Source organism: Panthera leo, chromosome B2 (genome assembly GCF_018350215.1).
Source record: "Panthera leo isolate Ple1 chromosome B2, P.leo_Ple1_pat1.1, whole genome shotgun sequence".
NCBI lineage: Eukaryota > Metazoa > Chordata > Mammalia > Carnivora > Felidae > Panthera > Panthera leo.
In genome coordinates this window covers 87,790,611-87,807,736 of record NC_056683.1, presented here as the reverse complement: position 1 = coordinate 87,807,736, position 17,126 = coordinate 87,790,611, and the positions used below count along the sequence as shown (strand labels likewise).

The following is a 17,126-nucleotide window of genomic DNA, read 5'->3' as shown; positions in this document are numbered from 1 at the left end:
AAACCCTTGACCCTTACTCAGCTGGCGGCATTGACAGGACCTCATGAAGTGCATAGTAATGGAATCAAGGAAATGGGCAGCTGCCAAGGGAATTGAGCCATACTTTTTGACTAGCCACTTTAACAGTATCTCTCAACTCATTTATAATGGAGAGAAATGAATTTTAAAATTGAAGATAGTATTGCTTAGCCTAAAAAGCTTTAGATTGAGTTTCAAGATATCACAGCTTTATTTACTGTCACATGTCAGCAAATAACCTTGTAAAATATTTGAGCTTTTCTGCAAAAGCAGTCATATTTTTTTTTTCATTCCCAAGATTTATTGTGGTAAATATTGCTTCTACTATGTCTATGATAGATATGCATCCCGATTTATTTGGCCTCTACCAGGGATCTTGTTATTTCCCCCACTAAAATAAGAAAGTCCAGGTCTATTGGGGCATCTCCTGCTGTCATTTGTGACCTAGAAAAGGCAACCACAAGGGAACTTTTCAACAGGTTGGATATTTTATGCCCTTATTCTCTTATCTGGGCAAGTGAATTTCTAAATCTGGGCACAGCTGATATACTAAAATAATCCCTTCAGCAACAACCCAAGGATATCTTCCATCTCCTGGTCTAGATCATATTTTTCTTGAATTCCAAGTCTTTCTATTTCTTGGCTTATTTCTTCATCTGTCTTTCTGTTACTCTTGTGAAACTAAGCTTCTTACTCAGGCTACTTTTAAAATCGTCTCTTTATCTTAGGTTTTCAGCAGTTTTCTATGTAGTACTTGTTTTTAGGTGGTTTTGTTTTTGTTTTGTTTTGTTTGTTAACTCTACTTGGAATTTACAAAGCTTGTGGATGTCTGATACAATTTTTTTTCTGTCCAGTTTGGAAAACTCTAAACCAATTACCTCTTCATTACTACAGAAAAATGGGTTCTGCCCCATTCTTTTTCTCTTATCCTCCTATAACTTCAATTACATATATGTTAGACCAGTTAGCCATGTTTTGCATATTTGTTACATTTTTACTTATTTTCTATCCTTTGTTTTTTCTTTGCTTCAGTCTGGATATTATCTTCTGTCCTCTCTTCCAAATTGTTAATTCTCTCTTAAACTGTGTCTATTCTGCTGTTAAGCCCATCTTTTGTATTCTTAACTACATTTAGTGTATTATCCACCTCCAGAATTTATTTTTCTATTTTCAGAATTTTTATTAGATTATTATAATTTCAAGTTCTGTGAACTTGATATGACCAATATTGGTCAATTGACCAATATGACCAATTTTACTCATTGCGGTGTCTGGTCTATTTCTTATTTACCTGTATTCAGATTTTTGTACCTCAGTTTTAATACATCTCCTAGAGGGAAACAATGAGCCACGTTTTTTTCCTCACAGATTTTATAAAGCTTCATAGAAATTCTAAATTTTCAAACAGACAGTTTCTGAACTCTACTCAAAGAAGTGAAAGAATAAATGTTCCTTGAAACATATATGAAATACTGAAATGCTGTTACTTAATCATTTGAATTGCTACAACTATTTTATTTACTTTTTTCAGACTCATCTTTGCAAAAGCCAGGCAGGCTACGCATGTGGCATATGGACTTCATTTTTAGGATGGCTAAACTATCAAGAAAACACACTAGTTTGGTTATTTGGGTCTTATGGATACGGATGTAAGTCCTGGGCATGACTTATATAAGGTACATGGCATAATTTAATTATCTAATAAATATTTAAAAAGTGACTTCTCTCTCAGGAAAACAGTCCTTTGAAAATAAATAACAATATTTTTATGTTAAACAACTATTCCAAATTATGATAAAAGAGGAGAATTAGAAATGGAGAAATTAGAAAAGACTATAAAGAAATTAAGAGCCTTCCAAATTGATGTCTTAGCAGCAATATTGCAAGAAAATCCTTTTTTCTAGCTCGGTATCATTGCATCAGGCTCAATAACCTCTCCCTGCATAGGAAAGGCTGAGATCAGAGAGAGAATAGACAGGAGTAGGTAGGGGCCAGCATCAAGCAATTCTCCAGCCAAGGAGCCAGATCCTCAGCCAGCACTCTCACCTTCACAGCCAACTTGATTAGAAGACCTGAAATGTGTTCAATAGGGCCTAAAACTCACCCTTTCAGGAATGAGGAAGTTTGACTTTGAGAAATAATGCAAAGAAGAATCAACACAAAAAGCAGCCTGCTGCTGCATTGGGAAAATAAACCAGGGCAGATTAATATAGAGCAGAGGACAAGAAAAAAAAGTGTTAACTCTGCCACCATTACAACAGACTAGTTGTGTTTTCTTAGAATCTCCTACTCAGTAAGTGCCAGAGTGGAAATGAATTTACAGAAAGACCAAACTGTATGAAAAAGGCAGTAATGACAAAACAGTAGCAGAAGCTATAATCGAGGCAAGAAATCTTGAATTTAGAAACTGAAGTTAAAGAAATACAGTGGAATCAGAGACAATATAAAACTACAATGTTTTTAGGGGCACCTGGGGGGCTCAGGTCATGATGTCACAGTTCCTGCAACCGGCTCACTGCTGTCAGTGCAGAGCCAGTCTCTGCCTCTGCCTCTCTCTCTCTCTGTCTCTCTCAAAAATAAAAGATAAAAAAACTTAAAAATATATATAAAAAAATAAAACCAGAATGTTCTTGGAGATAGGATTACCATGAGGTTTTTTTGTTTTTTTGTTTTTTTTTTAAGAAAAGGAAGAAAGAAGCAGAGGTGAAGTTTTACCTTTAACTGATCACATTAGTACACTATTAAAATAAATTGCCTGTTCAAAATGAACTGTAACTCTCTAAAACACAATTATTTTAAAATGTGTCTTAATTAACTTTTGAAAACCCAGATATAATATCATTTTCATCTTTCTCTCAAGATAAAAGCTTATGATAAATGAATTGAGTGCCTTTAACATTTTTAAGACATTTTTTATATATTTACCATAGACATTCTAGTTCCAGAAATTTATCTTAGCTTCTCATAAAATACAGAGGTTGTGACAAAGAGATGTTCTTCACAACATTGTTTATGACTCATTCACTCATTCAACAAAAATTTCATTGTACTTTCAGTGAGCCAGGCAGTGTGACTGCTGTTTAGAAAAAAAAACTTAAATGCCATTAAAAGAGTAATCGTTAATTATGGTACAGGCATATGATGAGCCATTATGCAGTTATTAAAATGATGTTTATAGAATATTTAATGACTTGGGAAAATGTTAATGATTTAATACTGAGTAAGAAACACGCTCACAAAATAGCACTCACCATATTATCAGAGACATGTAAAAATTGCATTAAAAATAAAGGAATGCTCCAAAATGCAATAATTTCTTTAGGTGATGGAATGATGGATGCTCTTCTACCTTGTGTTGCTTTTTATAAGAACATGTATTCATTTAATAATTGTTAGGAAATAAAGATTCAGATTTTGGTAAATTAGAAATATCAGAACTGGACCCAATTAACCACCTGATCAGAATTTTATTCCCTAGGTGTAAAGATTTGATTGAATTGAACAAAATCAGGATACTCAGACAGCTTTTACAGACATACTTCCTGGAAGGCACAATGCTTGGGTTTGTGGATTACTTGTACCCTTGTTTCACATTCTTAAAACAACTTGTATTCTTAATAGCAAGCAGATAGGTTTAAGGTGTTCTGTTAAAAGGGGCACCTGGGTGGCTCAATCGGTTCAGTGACCGACTTTCTCCTCAGGTCATGATCTCGAGGTTTATGAGTTGGAGCCCCGTGTCGGGCTTTGTGCTGACAGCGCAGAGCCTGGAGCCTGCTTCAGATTCTGTGCCTCCCTCTCTCTCTGCCCCTCCCCTGCTCATGCTCTCTCTTTTTCTCTCAAAAATAAAGAAACATTAAATAAAAAAGATGTTTTGCTAATAATCAAAGCAGGTTTAACATGTTTCTTATATCAATTTATGGATTTCTAATTTACACACAATTAAATGCACCTATTTTAAGTATACATTTTGATGAATTCTGACAATTATATACAGTAATGCAACTACTCTAATAAAAGTATAGAATATTTCCTTGATCCTCAAAAGTTTCTTTCTGTTGTGCTGCTTTGTAGGTAATTCTTGACCCCATCCCTGGCATCTGGCAGATACTGACCTTTCATCAGATTTGCCTTCTAGAACTTCTCCCATTGGATACTCTTTCCTGATTTGTAGAAGATTAATTGATCATATAGTTGTGGGTTCATTTCTGCATTTTCTATTCTCTTCCATTGATCTATGTGTCTATTTTTGTGCCAGTACCATATTGTTTTGATAACTACAGCTTTGTAATATATCTTGAAATCCAGAATTGTGATTCCTCCAGCTTTGCTTTTCTTTGTTCAAGATTGCTTGGCTATTTGGGGTCTTTTGTGGTTCCATACAAATTTTAGAATATTTGATCCTAGTTCTTAAAAAATGCTATTGATATTTTGATAGGGATTGCACTAAATCTAAAGACTGCTTTAGGTACTATAGACATTTTAACAATGTTGGGTTTTTTTCCAATCCATGACTATGGATTATCTTTCCATTTCTTTGTGTCATATTCAATTTATTTCATCAGTGTTTTATAGTTTTCAGAGTACATACAGGTCTTTCACCCCTTTTTAAGGTTTATTCCTACGTTTCTTATTATTTTTGGTGCAATTGTAAATGGGATTGTTTTCTTAATTTCTCTTTCTGCTGCTTCATTATTGGTGCATAGAAATGCAACAGATGTCTGTACACTGATTTTTGTATCCTGTGACTTTACTGAATTCATTTATCAGTTCTAGCAGGTTTTTGGTGGAGTCTTTTGGGTTGTCTATATATAGTATTGTGTTATCTGCAAATAGTGAAAGTTTTACTTCTTCCTTCCTGATGAATGCTTTTATTTCTTTTTGTTGTCTGATTGCTGTGGCCAGGACCTCCAGGACTCTGTTGAATAGAAGTGGTGAGCGTGAATATCCTTGTCTTGTTCCTGACTTTAGGGGAAAAGCTCTCAGTTTTTCCCCATTGAGGATGATATTAGCTGTGGGTTTTCATATATGGCCTTTATTATGTTGATGTATGTTCCCTCTAAACCTACTTTGTTAAGGGTTCTTATCATAAATGGATGTTGTACTTTGTCAAATGATGTTTGTACTTTGTCAAATGTCTATTGAAATGATCAAATGGTTCTTTTTTTTATTCAAAAAATTTTTTTTTCTAAATGTTTTATTTATTTTTGAGAAAGACAGAGGCAGAATGAGAGTGGGTTGGGTCAGAGAGAGAGGGAGCCACAGAATCCGAAGCAGGCTCCAAGCTGCCAGCACAGAGCCCAATGTGGGGCTCAAACTCACAGAGCTGTGAGATCATGACCTGAGCCAAAGTCAGAAGCTCAACCAACTGAGCCACCCAGGCGCCCCTGATCAAATGGTTCTTTTCCTTTCTGTTACTGATGTGATGCATCACATTGATTAATTTGTGAATATTGAACTACCCTAGCAGCCCAGGAAAAAATCCCACTTGATCGTGGTGAGTGATTTATTTTTCATGTATTGTTAGATTCAGTGTATTAGTATTTTGTTGAGAAATTTGTGTCTATATTTATCAGGGATATTGGTCTGTACTTCACTTTTTAGTGGACACTTTATCTTGTTTTGGTATCAGGGTAATGCTGGCCTCATGGAATAATTTGGAAGTTTTCCTTCCATTTCTAGTTTTTAGAATAGTTTCAAAAGAACAGGTATTAACTCTTCTTTACACGTTTGGTAGAATTCATCTACAAAGCCATATGGTCCTGGATTTTTGTTTTATGGGAGTTTTTGAATACTGATTCCACTTCTTTGATGTTTATCAGTATGTTCAAATTTTCTATTTCTTTCTGTTTTGTTTTAGTAGTTTATAGGTTTGTAAGAATTTATCCATTTCTTCCAGGTTGTCCAATTTGTTGGCATATAGTTTTTAATAGTATTATCTTATAATTGTTTATATTTCTATAGTGTTGGTTGTTATTTTTCCTCTCTCATTTGTGATTTTATTTGAGCACTTTTTATCTTGATAAGTCTGGCTAGATGTTTATCAATTTTATTGATTTTTTTCAATGAACCAGCTCCTGGTTTCATTGATCTGCTCTGTTGTTTTGTTTGTTTGTTTTTGTTTTTTGTTGTTGTTGTTAGTTTCTATATCATTTATTTCTGCTCTAATCTTTATTATTTCCTGCTTTCTGCTGGCTTTAGGTTATGTTTGTTGTTGTTGTTGTTTTTTCTAGTTCCTTTAAGTGTAAATTTAGGCTGTTTAGTTGAGATTTTTTTGTGCTTCTTTTTTTCAGGTTTATTTATTTATTTATTTATTTATTTATTTATTTATTTTATTTTGAGAGAGAGAGCACAAGCAGGGAAGGGCAGAAGACAGGAAGAGAGAATCTCAAGTAGGCATCAGGCTATCAGTGGAGAGCCCCATATAAGGCTCCATCCCATGAACGATGAGATCATGATTTGAGCTGAAATCAAGAGTTGGATGCTTACTGACTGAGGCACCCAGTAGCCCCAAGATTTTTTGTGGTTCTCGAGGTAAGTTTGTATCGCTATAAACTTCCTTCTTAGGAACACTTTTACTGCATCCTAAAGGTTTTGGACCATTGTGTTTTCATTTTCATTTTTTTTTCCGTGTACTTTTTTGTTTATTTTTATTTCCTGGTTGACTCATTCATTGTTTAGTAGCACGTTATTTAACCTCCATGTATTTCTGATCTTTCCATATTTTTTCTTGTGGTTCACTTCCAGTTTCATAGCATTGTAGTCAGAAAAGTTGCATGGTCTGATTTCAATCTTGAATTTTTTGAGGCTTATTTTGTGAGCTAATATGTGATCTATTCTGGAGAATGTTCCATATGTACTTGAAAAACTGTATATTCTGCTGTTTTAGGATGGAATGTTCTGAGTATGTCTGTTAAATTCATGTGGTCCAGTGTGTTATTCAAAGCCATTTTTTCTGTGTTGATTTTCTGTTTATATGATCTGTCCACTTGATGCAACTGGGGTGTTAAAGTCCCCTATATTATTATATTATTAAAGATTACTTATATATTTGTTATTTCCTGTATTATGTATTTGGGTGTTTCTATGTTGGGTGCATAAATATTTCCAGTTGCTTTATCTTCTTGTTGGATTATCCCCTATATTATTATATAATGTCCTTCTTTGTGTCTTGTTACTGTCTTTGTTTTAAAGACACTTTGTCTGATATAAGTATTACTACTCTGGCTTTCTTTTGACATCCATTTTCATAATAAATGTTTCTACATACGCCTTTTTCAATCTGCAAGTGTATTGAGGTTTAAAATGAGTCTCTTATAGGCAGCATATAGAGGGATCTTGTTTTATTATCCATTCTGTCACCCAATGTCTTTTGATTGGAGCATTTAGTCCACTTATATTCAAGGTAATTTTTGATAGTTATGTATTCGTTGTCATTTTATTATTTCTTGTGTGGTTATTTCTGAAGATTTTCTCTGATCTTTTCTTGTGTTTCACTCTTCCATAGGTTGTTGATTTTCTTTATTGCTATAAATAGATTTCTTTTCTTTATTTTTGTGTATCTATTATTGGCTTTTGATTTGTGCTTACCATTAGGTTTGTATATAACATCTTCTTCATATAGTACTCTACAATAAGTTGATGAGCATTTAAGTTTGAGCCCATTCTTTTCCCTCTCCTCCTCACATTTTAGGTATATGGTATCACATTTTACATCTTTTTACTTTGTGAGTTCTTTGACTGATTTCTCACATAAATATTCATTTTACTGCTTTTGTATTTCCTACCTGTATACTGCCACTTTTGATCTCTCCTTTCCACTCCAAGAGTCCCCTTTAATATTTCTTGCAAGTCTGGTTTAGTCATCATGAATTCCTTTAGTTTTTGTTTGTCTGGGAAACTCTTTATCTCTTCTTCTATTTAGATTGTTAACCTTGCTGGATAGAACATTCTTGGCTGCAGATTTTTTCTATTAACTCGTTGATTATATCATACCTCTCCCTTCTGGCTTGGAAAGTTTCTGCTGAGAAATCCCCTACTAGCCTTATAGGTTTTCCCTTGACAGTTCCTGTCTTCTTTTGTCTTACTGCTTAAAAATTTTTTTCTTTATCACTGTATCTTGTCAGTTTAATTACAATATGTCTTGGTGCGGATCTGCTTTTGTTCATTTTGACGGGAGTTCTCTGTGCCTCCTGGATCTGGATATGTTTCCTTCCCCAGATTAGGGAAGTTTTCGGCCACTATTTCTTCAAATAAATTTACTGCCCCCTTTTTGCTCTATTCTTTTTCGGGGATTTCTATAATATGAATGTTATGATGTTTGATAGAGTAACTGAGTCCCCTAAGTCTATTCTTATTTTGCATAATTATTTTTCTCTCTTTTGTTTGCCTTGATTACTTCCCATAACTCTGTCTTCTAGGTCATTAATTCATTCCTCCACTTCTTTCAGCTTGCTATTCATTGCATCAAGCCTATTTCTAATCTCCTTTATTGCACTCTTCATCTCTGATTGGTTCTTTTTTTATCTCTCTGTTTGGGGTCTCACTGATGTTTTCCACTCTTTTCTCAAGTCCAGTGAGTACCCTTATGATCATTGCTTTAAATACTCCATCAGGCATGCTACTTGTATCTGTTTTGTTTGGATATCTGGCAGTGGCCTTGTTCTATTCTTTCATTTGGGACAAATTTTTCTGTATTCTCATTTTGTCTAAAATGTCTAAGTCTCCGTGCCTGTTTCTTTGTGTTAGGCAAGTCAGCTACATCTCCTTTTTCTTGAGGATAATGGCCTTATGAAAAAAATAGTCCTGTAGTGCCCTGCCATGTAGTGCCCCTTGTTTCCCAGAGCCCGGCACTTCTAGGAGTGTCTCCAGTGTGTGCTGTGTGCGCTCTGCTGTTGTGTCCTGGCTACTTTATCCTTCAGGCCAGTCCTCTGCAGAGGCTCTCTTTGCCTGTTGTGGCAGTGTTTGGTGCCCATCCTGAATGTGGCAAGTTTTCACTAGGTGTGGTCTGGTCTGCTTGTGAACTGAGATCTATCACACTGCTATGGAAATCAAGGCCCTGCAAACTCCCACATAAGAAGACCTGGTGTAGGCAGGGGTTGGGCCAGTCTTCGAGGGGAAGGGGACTGCTGTGCTGGGACTGAGACAAGTGTGGCTGGAAAAAGCAGTTGCACTTGACTGCAGAGGGGGCAGGGCTTGATGTAAACAAGTTAGGTAGGGAGTGTCCACCCTGTGCTGGTTCCCACCAGTGTCTCTGTGCTTAAGCTGAGGGTCAGGGAAGGGAAATGGCACTAACCAATTCCTTTGTTTTGAGGGATCTCTCCGTGAGCTCTGTCTCTCTGGGACATACTTGCTCCAAGATGAGCAACTAACCTCCCCACTGTGTGTCCTATGCACTCTTCAGATCACTGTTTCCACACTGTATGTCCATGGGCTGTTTCCCTGCCTTTTCTCTAAGAGCAGCCCCAATGTCCTCTGGGCTCTATCCCAGCCCCACCCACTGACCTTTAGAACTTCAGGCTTTAAGCCCCACTATTAGAAGAACTCACAAAATTCGGTCCCTCTCCCTTTCCAAGCCAATTGCTATGGAGTTTTATTTTCCTGGTGTGCTCCCCCAAAGTGCTAGTCTGTCTCTCACCCTCTTCTGTGACCACAGCTACTTCCCCGTTGTTGTAGCCACAATCTGTTTCTCTCCCAAGCCCCATCTCCGCACTTCCTACCCTCTTCCATGTGGCCTTTTCTCTACATTTAGTTGTGGAGTTTGTTCTGTCAGACTTCAGGTCAATTTCTGGCATATTTAGGATGATGTGATAGTTATCTAGTTGTATTGGTGGCAGGCCCAGAGTCCTCTTACTCTGCTGCCATCTTCCAGCCTCTGCTGAGGAAAATGTTTAAATTTTTTTTTTAATCTTTATGTTTGAGAGAGAGAGAGAGAGAGCAGGGACAGGGCAGAGCCAGAGGGAGACAGAATCTGAAGCAGGCTCCAGGCTCTGAGTTGTCAACAGAGAACCCGACATGGGGCTCAAACTCATGGATGGTGAAATCATGACCTGAGCCCAAGTCGGATGCTTAAACAACAGAGCCACCCAGGTGCCCCTCCTGAGGAAAAGATTTTTAACAATGGAAAAATCTTGTAGATTCACTACAATAATATGCATACTACTATTCAATAAGGAGTCTTTTTTAACCTTTATTCACTTTTAAATAGGCTCCATAAAGGTTTAAATTAATAAATACAATTACCAGTTCTAAAGTACATTTGTCTATTATTCATTTTAAAAATGAATCAAATTTTTGATAACATCTGTACATATTTAAGAAAAGGTATTAAACTTGTTAAACCAATCAGGAATCTGAAGTGAATAGTTATTACACAAAAGCTTATATGTTTTAAATTAAGTCCCAAACTCCTACTGTGTAGTCTTTTACAAACCTCTGGTGAAAACATTATTTTTCCTCAAATGAGAAACTCCAATACTCATGAAAAAAAATGGTTTCATTTTTCTTTTCTTTTATTTAAAAATCAAGTACTGGACACAGAATTAGACACGGTCCCTGCTTAGTGAGTTTCACAATCTACAATGCTAGCCTGATTTTCTTTCTGCTCCGATTCTGTATTAGAACACACACTTGATAGGAACTTGCTTACTATTGCTAAGATAAACTCTTGTGCCCTGATATACCTCTGAAAGAAAGTTCACAGTCCTTTGAAAAACCAGGGCCTTGGGCATGCTGGAAGGCCTAGCACAAGAACATATACTTGTATCGGATAAAGGAAAGTTCTGTGTCAGGAATGGAATTCTAATAATGACTTGTCTTTTTCTAGTTTACTAGTTAAGAAAGCTTGCCATAAATATTAGAAAGCCAGGTATACTTCTAAATGTGTGCAAGTTTGTAAGTCTAGCACATTGCCTGGAATATATGAAGTATTTGTTAAGTAGTGGAGCAAATTTAAAATATGCATTTGAAATAAAACATTCTATGTTAACAATAATCCCAATATTCAGACATTGTCTAAAATTATATACTGATTAAATTATAGAATAAAATTCCAAAAATTATCTGTGATTTATCCACATCCATGGTTTTCAAATGGTCTCAGAAGTCTCTGGCTATCATGGAAATTTTTTACACCATTTTCCTGTTTGTTTGTTTTCTACCAGAAAATTTAATCTTGGCTGTACTTAGGAAACAATATAATGAATGTACAGGAAGAATTTGTACTTGTTTAGTCTAGGGGAAAAAATATATCGCAAATACTGAGGTCAACAAGTTACTTAATTCACTCAACAAATATTGTTTAAATGCCAGTTGAAGGCACATGAAGTTGGGGAGGGGAAAGGAAGAGAGATGATAAATAAATTAGTATATAATATATCAGGTTGCAGACTGGGTTTCACTCATTGTGATCACTCAATGCAATCTTGCAACCTCACGATTTTTTAAATGAGGAAACTGCAAACCAGAGATGTCATCTAACTTGTCCTGAAGCCATCCAATAGTATGGTAGTAATTTAACCAAGGTTTTTTTGAACATGGAATCCCTTGCTGTCTCCAATTATTAATATTAGGGAAAATAATAAGAAGATAACTACTACGTTTATAAATTATAACCAAGAAGGAAGGAAATGGAGGGGGAATGGGAAAGGACTTTAGAAGTAAACATCTATCTTTGTGTGAAAGTCATGAGAACATGCCTTGTATGCTTCCTCCAATGAGAGGGCCCCAGCTACTATACTGTGAAATTCACTGTGGCATTTGCACTGAGGTCACACTTCCAATGGCCTCCTCCTGGCCAATGATGGAGCATAGCAGGGATATTAAGTGATGCTCATTCCTGGGAGACATGGAACTCCTCTGATGGCTGACTTTAGCTTGAAGACTCCCTGAAGCTGCTGAAATTTCCTGGTCATTCTCAAGGGCGTTTCCCTCCTTCTCTCTCACATTATAGTCTGAAGATGCTCCCAGCCTTAAATTCTTCCCTTTTATCTCAAAGAAGTGTTTTCTGTAACAAAACAGTTGCATGTTTAATCCCATCTTGGTATCTACTTCTTGGAAGAACCAGACAAGTAGTACTGAAACTGATCTGAGCAAATGAACAGTAAGATAGACATTTGGGACTGGCTAACCCAACACTGGACAGGTAAAGGATACCATCCTGGCTAGTATGTGGGCATAGATAGTTCTTGGTACAATGTGGCAGGTTAATTGCTAAAGATTTTATCAATGATGACAAGGAAAATGTCCTGGTAAAGCAGAATGCTACAGCAGGTACAATGATGTAAGTGTTTGAAAAATAGTGAGAAATAATGCCTACAAAGACAGCAGACTAGGGCACCTTATAGTAGGATAATGAACGACTGAGGGTTGTTAAAAAGGAGTTCAGTGTCTGAACCCAGAGTTTTAGCTGTAGTTTCCTGTAGTGGAATGCTACACACAATCAAGCAACAGGCTGAAGGGTTACTTATCAGTCATAGAACTCCAGACATGTTTGAATACAATGCCAAGTCAGGTATGTTATGCAAAAATAGGGCATTGGTAGGAAAAAACCTAAGACTGTGAAAAATGGGACAAGGAAATATGCATGGACAACCTTGAAGATGCTGACTATTTAATCCCCTGGCTGCCCCTGTACCCTCAGGATTTGGAAAGATAGTCCATTCTTCTTTAGTTACAGCTATTACTTCTACTGCATAGAAAAATGCTACAAAAGCTTCTCCTTCACAAGGCAATAGGCATTCTCTCAAGAGTTGCCCCAATTTCTCTTCTGGTTGCTGGGCCAATAGCTAGGGTTGAAAAAGAGCATAACCTGGCTGGGAATATGCCAGGCCTAATAAGGGAGGAGAGAGACCAAATACTTTAAACATTTCAAGAACTAGCTGATATATTCTGACAAGAGTGAAGAAAGGACTTTTGGATTAGATTTTGAGGGCAATAGAGGGCACCAGAATGTATGGATGGAAAAGCAAGAATTTGTTGCCTTAGATGTATTTTCTATAGACAAGGAATATAATATCCTAGCAAGGACTCCAGGCAATAGGGCAAACTTGCTGCTGGGATGGATTTTAAAGATCTATAAAAAGTGATGGCCAACTCTAAGCAAAACAAAATGCAAATATTGCCCTGGCAGATAGAAGAAGAAATAATGAGGCTGAGGGAAGTGAGCATGATGAATGGACTGTTATATAAACTAGAAGACTCAAGAGAACATGCCCTTCACCAAGGCCATCAGAACTATGCTAGTAAGTAAGGCACCAGAATAACTATGAAACTCAGTGATCATTCTTTATAGACTAGGGATGATGCTAGGAGGGGCAGTTACAGATCTAGGCTCTTGAACATCCATGGTGGGTAATAATGCCCTCCCTCTAAATAATAAAAACCAGGTTATGACACTTAAGTGCCAGCCCAACTACATAATGACAGGTAAAGTTGGAGAGAAAGTCAAAGGATTTAACCTAAAAAGTTGTGTAAATGGTTAATACAGCATGGAATTTTTACAAGCAGAAGAGATGGGAAGCCAACAAGACTTGCTGCTTGACATCTAAAATTAAAAAACAAACAATAAACAAAAATGCAAAAATAGAGAAGCAAGAAAGTGTGCGGTAGAATGTCCAGCCCCACCATCTGGGCCATACAATACTTTCTAGTGTTGAAGAATCCAGCAGACCCTAAAATGTTGGAAAATGTGCAACGTGGAACTTACTGGCAAGTTCCAGTGGAAGAATCACAATATAGGCCCTTGATTCTGGAGTAAGGCCAGGCATAGTAGAAAATTATTCTTTGAGAAACATCTCTTTTGTGTTCTTGGATTTTGGTAAACACAGAACACTTAACCATGGAAAACATACTGGCCATGTACCTAAAACTGCCCATCATGAGCTTAATTCTGTCTGGCCAACCAAATCATAATTATCAGAAAGGGTCAGACATAGTCCACTGGTCATGAGAAAGTAGCCCAGATCACATGTCACACAACAGACTGATACTAGTGTTCTTCCCCTGGCTTGTACTTATGGTTGTCTGGGAGTTCCTGTATTACCAGCCAAATGAGCAGGAAAAAGTCTGAGCTTAACCTTTTGTGGATGGGTTGGCTCAGCATGGAGGTGCAAGTAAAACATGGACAGTGGCTGCATTATAGCCACATTTAGGGGTGGACTTACAAAGCAGTGGAGTGGGAAGACAATCTTCTCAATGGCAGAGCTGTAGGCAGTGTACTTAGTCACCTATTTTGTGTGCAAAGGGAAATAACCCTAGGAAGAATATATATAAATTTCTGGGCAATGGTTAATAATCTAACCATTGGAGTATGGAAGAAAAAGAACAAGAACATCAGAGACAAAGTGGTCTGACATAGAGGCATGTTGATGGTCATGTAGGAGTAGGCACAAGATATGAAGATTTTTGTATTATACATTGTCTGCCAGAAAGTATCCACAATAGAAAAGGAACTGAACAACCAAGTAAATAAAATGATTCATGCAGTTGCATTCATTATCAGCCACTCATTATCAGCGACTCTGATGGCCATGATGGGCACCCAAATGAAGTGGCCATAGTGGCAGAGATAAAAGCTATATATGGGCCCAACAACATCAACTCCTACTTACCACATGTGATCTAATTACTGCTATCTCTGAATGTCCAACTTGCCAACAATAAAGACCAATACTGAGTCACTTATATGGCACTATTCCTTGAAGAATTCAATTGGTTAGTTGACTACATTGCCCATCTACACTCTGGTTTGACTTACAAGGATAGGTAATTATTCTGGGTGTAGGTTTACCTTTTATGCCTGCAGAACTTTAGTCAGAACTGCTTTCCAGGGGCTAATAGAACACCTGATCCACAGGCATGGAATCCCATATAGCACAGGATCTAATTTCCGGACCCACTTCACAGCAAATGAAGTATGGGAGTGGACCCATGACTAGGGGGTCCACTAATCATAACACAAACTGTACAACTCTGTGAGTGGCCAGCCTTATAGAATCCTAGAATAGCCTACTCAATGTGCAACTAAGGTACCAGTACTAAGGAAACACTCCATAAGGATGCAATATATTTATCAAGTCAGAGACCCCTATATGGCACTTTGTTTCTAATAGGAAGGATACATGGGTCCAAAAGAGTGGCCATTAATGACTCACTGGAAGATCTGTCCTTCCTCAGAATTTTGAGCTCTTCCAGGGAACACACTAAGAGTTCCATCAAGCTATAATTTATGGTTACATCTGAGAACTTGGTACTTCTCACATCCAGGGACTAACAAGAGACAACGGAAATCACCATACTGGCAGAGATAATTGATTTTGATTAGCAGAATGACAGAAAGCTGCTTGCACAGTGGGGACAGGGAAAAATGAATGTAGAACCCAAGTAACCCATTTGTACCCTAGTATTTCCTGACCCTACTGTAAATGGAACAGTCATATGAAGCAACTTGGACTATGAAAGGTGTGATAATCAAGGGTTCAAATATTTCAGGAATGAGGGTTTGGTTCATACCACCTGGCAAGCCACCAAGACCTGCTGAAGGAATCACTGAGGATAAGTGATTTAGAAAGAAGTTGGAGAATAACTGTAGTGATAGGAGCTTTAGTTCATCACACTAACCTCCCTCTTCCTCATTTTTGCTCAGGAAGAAAGGCCCATGGAACCCATGGAGGAGCTGCTCCTGAACCTGTGTGATGAAGTAGATCTGAGTGGTGCAAGGGCTCAATGTGGTGGCCATGAGAATAAACTTTTCAGACCCCCCACAGCAGGTAGTATAACTGACCGTAAAGCCCCCAGCTGTTGTGCTCTGAAATCCAAACTCATTTATGCTGAGGTCACAATGCTCCATGGGCTGCTCCCAGTCAATGACAGAGTGGCAGGAATATGAAGGCAGACCCATTCCTGGGAGACATGGACTCCTCTGGTGGGCAACCCTGGTTTGAGGACATTCTCAGACAGCTTTGTCAAACCTCCCTTATACTGCAGGTCTGTCTGGAACAATGCCAGACAATGTCCCTACCCTCCTTCCTTCAATCAGAGTCAGATTTGCTTGTGGTTTTATCACCATCCCAGCTTTACCCAACTCCTCTCCTATTTTCCTTCACACAGATACTTCTAATGGAAACCTTGAACAATTAATTTTGACATCTGTTTTTTTTTTTGAGGGCCTCAATGATATATATTATTAAGTTGGGAGTTTTATGAGTATGCACAAGGTCCTTACTTAACATCAACAAGGAAAATGAAGCAAACTAGTGAAATCACTATCTTAAAGACAAACAGTGAAGAAGTGAGTGTAGTGTGGTGAGACCATACAACAACATGTCTTAAAAGAAACAATCTAGATAGTGATATTTATGTCGTTGCAGTTGTTTAAAATTTGGTTGAGTGACCTCCTAATGGGACAGAATCTAGGTATATTTGTGTTTCTGTAAAAAACACGCAACCTAAGAAGTAAGACTGGACAAGGTTCAGACTGCTGGTGGTGCAGCCAAAAGGTAATGAAAACTATTTTCCAATCCTACTTTTCACTTTAAAAAAATTTTTTTTAAATGTTTTATTTATTTTTTAGGCGGAGAGAGACAGAGCATGAGCAGGGGAGGGGCAGAGAGAGAGGGAGACACAGAATCCTTAGCAGGCTCCAGGTTCCAAGCTGTCAGCACAGAGCCTGAGACAGGGCTTGAACTCAGTCTGTGAGATCATGACCCGAGCCAAAGTTGGAAGCTTAACTGACTAAGCCACCCAGGTGCCCCTACTTTTCACTTTTTTAAAAAATTGAGGAAGGTTGAATTCACATTCCATATCAACATTTGGTGAAATCTTCCACTTAGCCAGTTCCTTGACAATTCTGCTCCAGTCTTCCTTTCCACAATCTCCTTTCCAGTTGTTCCACATCTGGTTGCTTTCTCCCACCCACTTTCTACAAGATTTCCCACTCTCCTCTCTGCCCTCTTTACCCATTTTCATTACATTCTTTACAACAGATGTCTGGCCAACGTTGAAAATGTTTCCAAGAAAATTCATTCTACTCTTATTCCTAACATCATCAGAAAGGACTTTTGAACAGTTAAAAATGTCAATGAATTGTTTGAGAAGCTGGAAGTAATGCCTCT

General features: G+C 37.5%; 1 long non-coding RNA gene across 1 annotated transcript in view; it reads right to left on the bottom strand.

The window, feature by feature from the left end:
- Positions 1–15,774, bottom strand: part of LOC122220202 — a 162,709-nt gene extending 146,935 nt beyond the window's left edge. The window contains exon 1 of the long non-coding RNA XR_006202719.1: positions 15,634–15,774. This is a non-coding gene — a long non-coding RNA (uncharacterized LOC122220202). The remainder of the gene's footprint in view (positions 1–15,633) is intronic.
- Between the last annotated feature and the right edge of the window lie 1,352 nt (positions 15,775–17,126).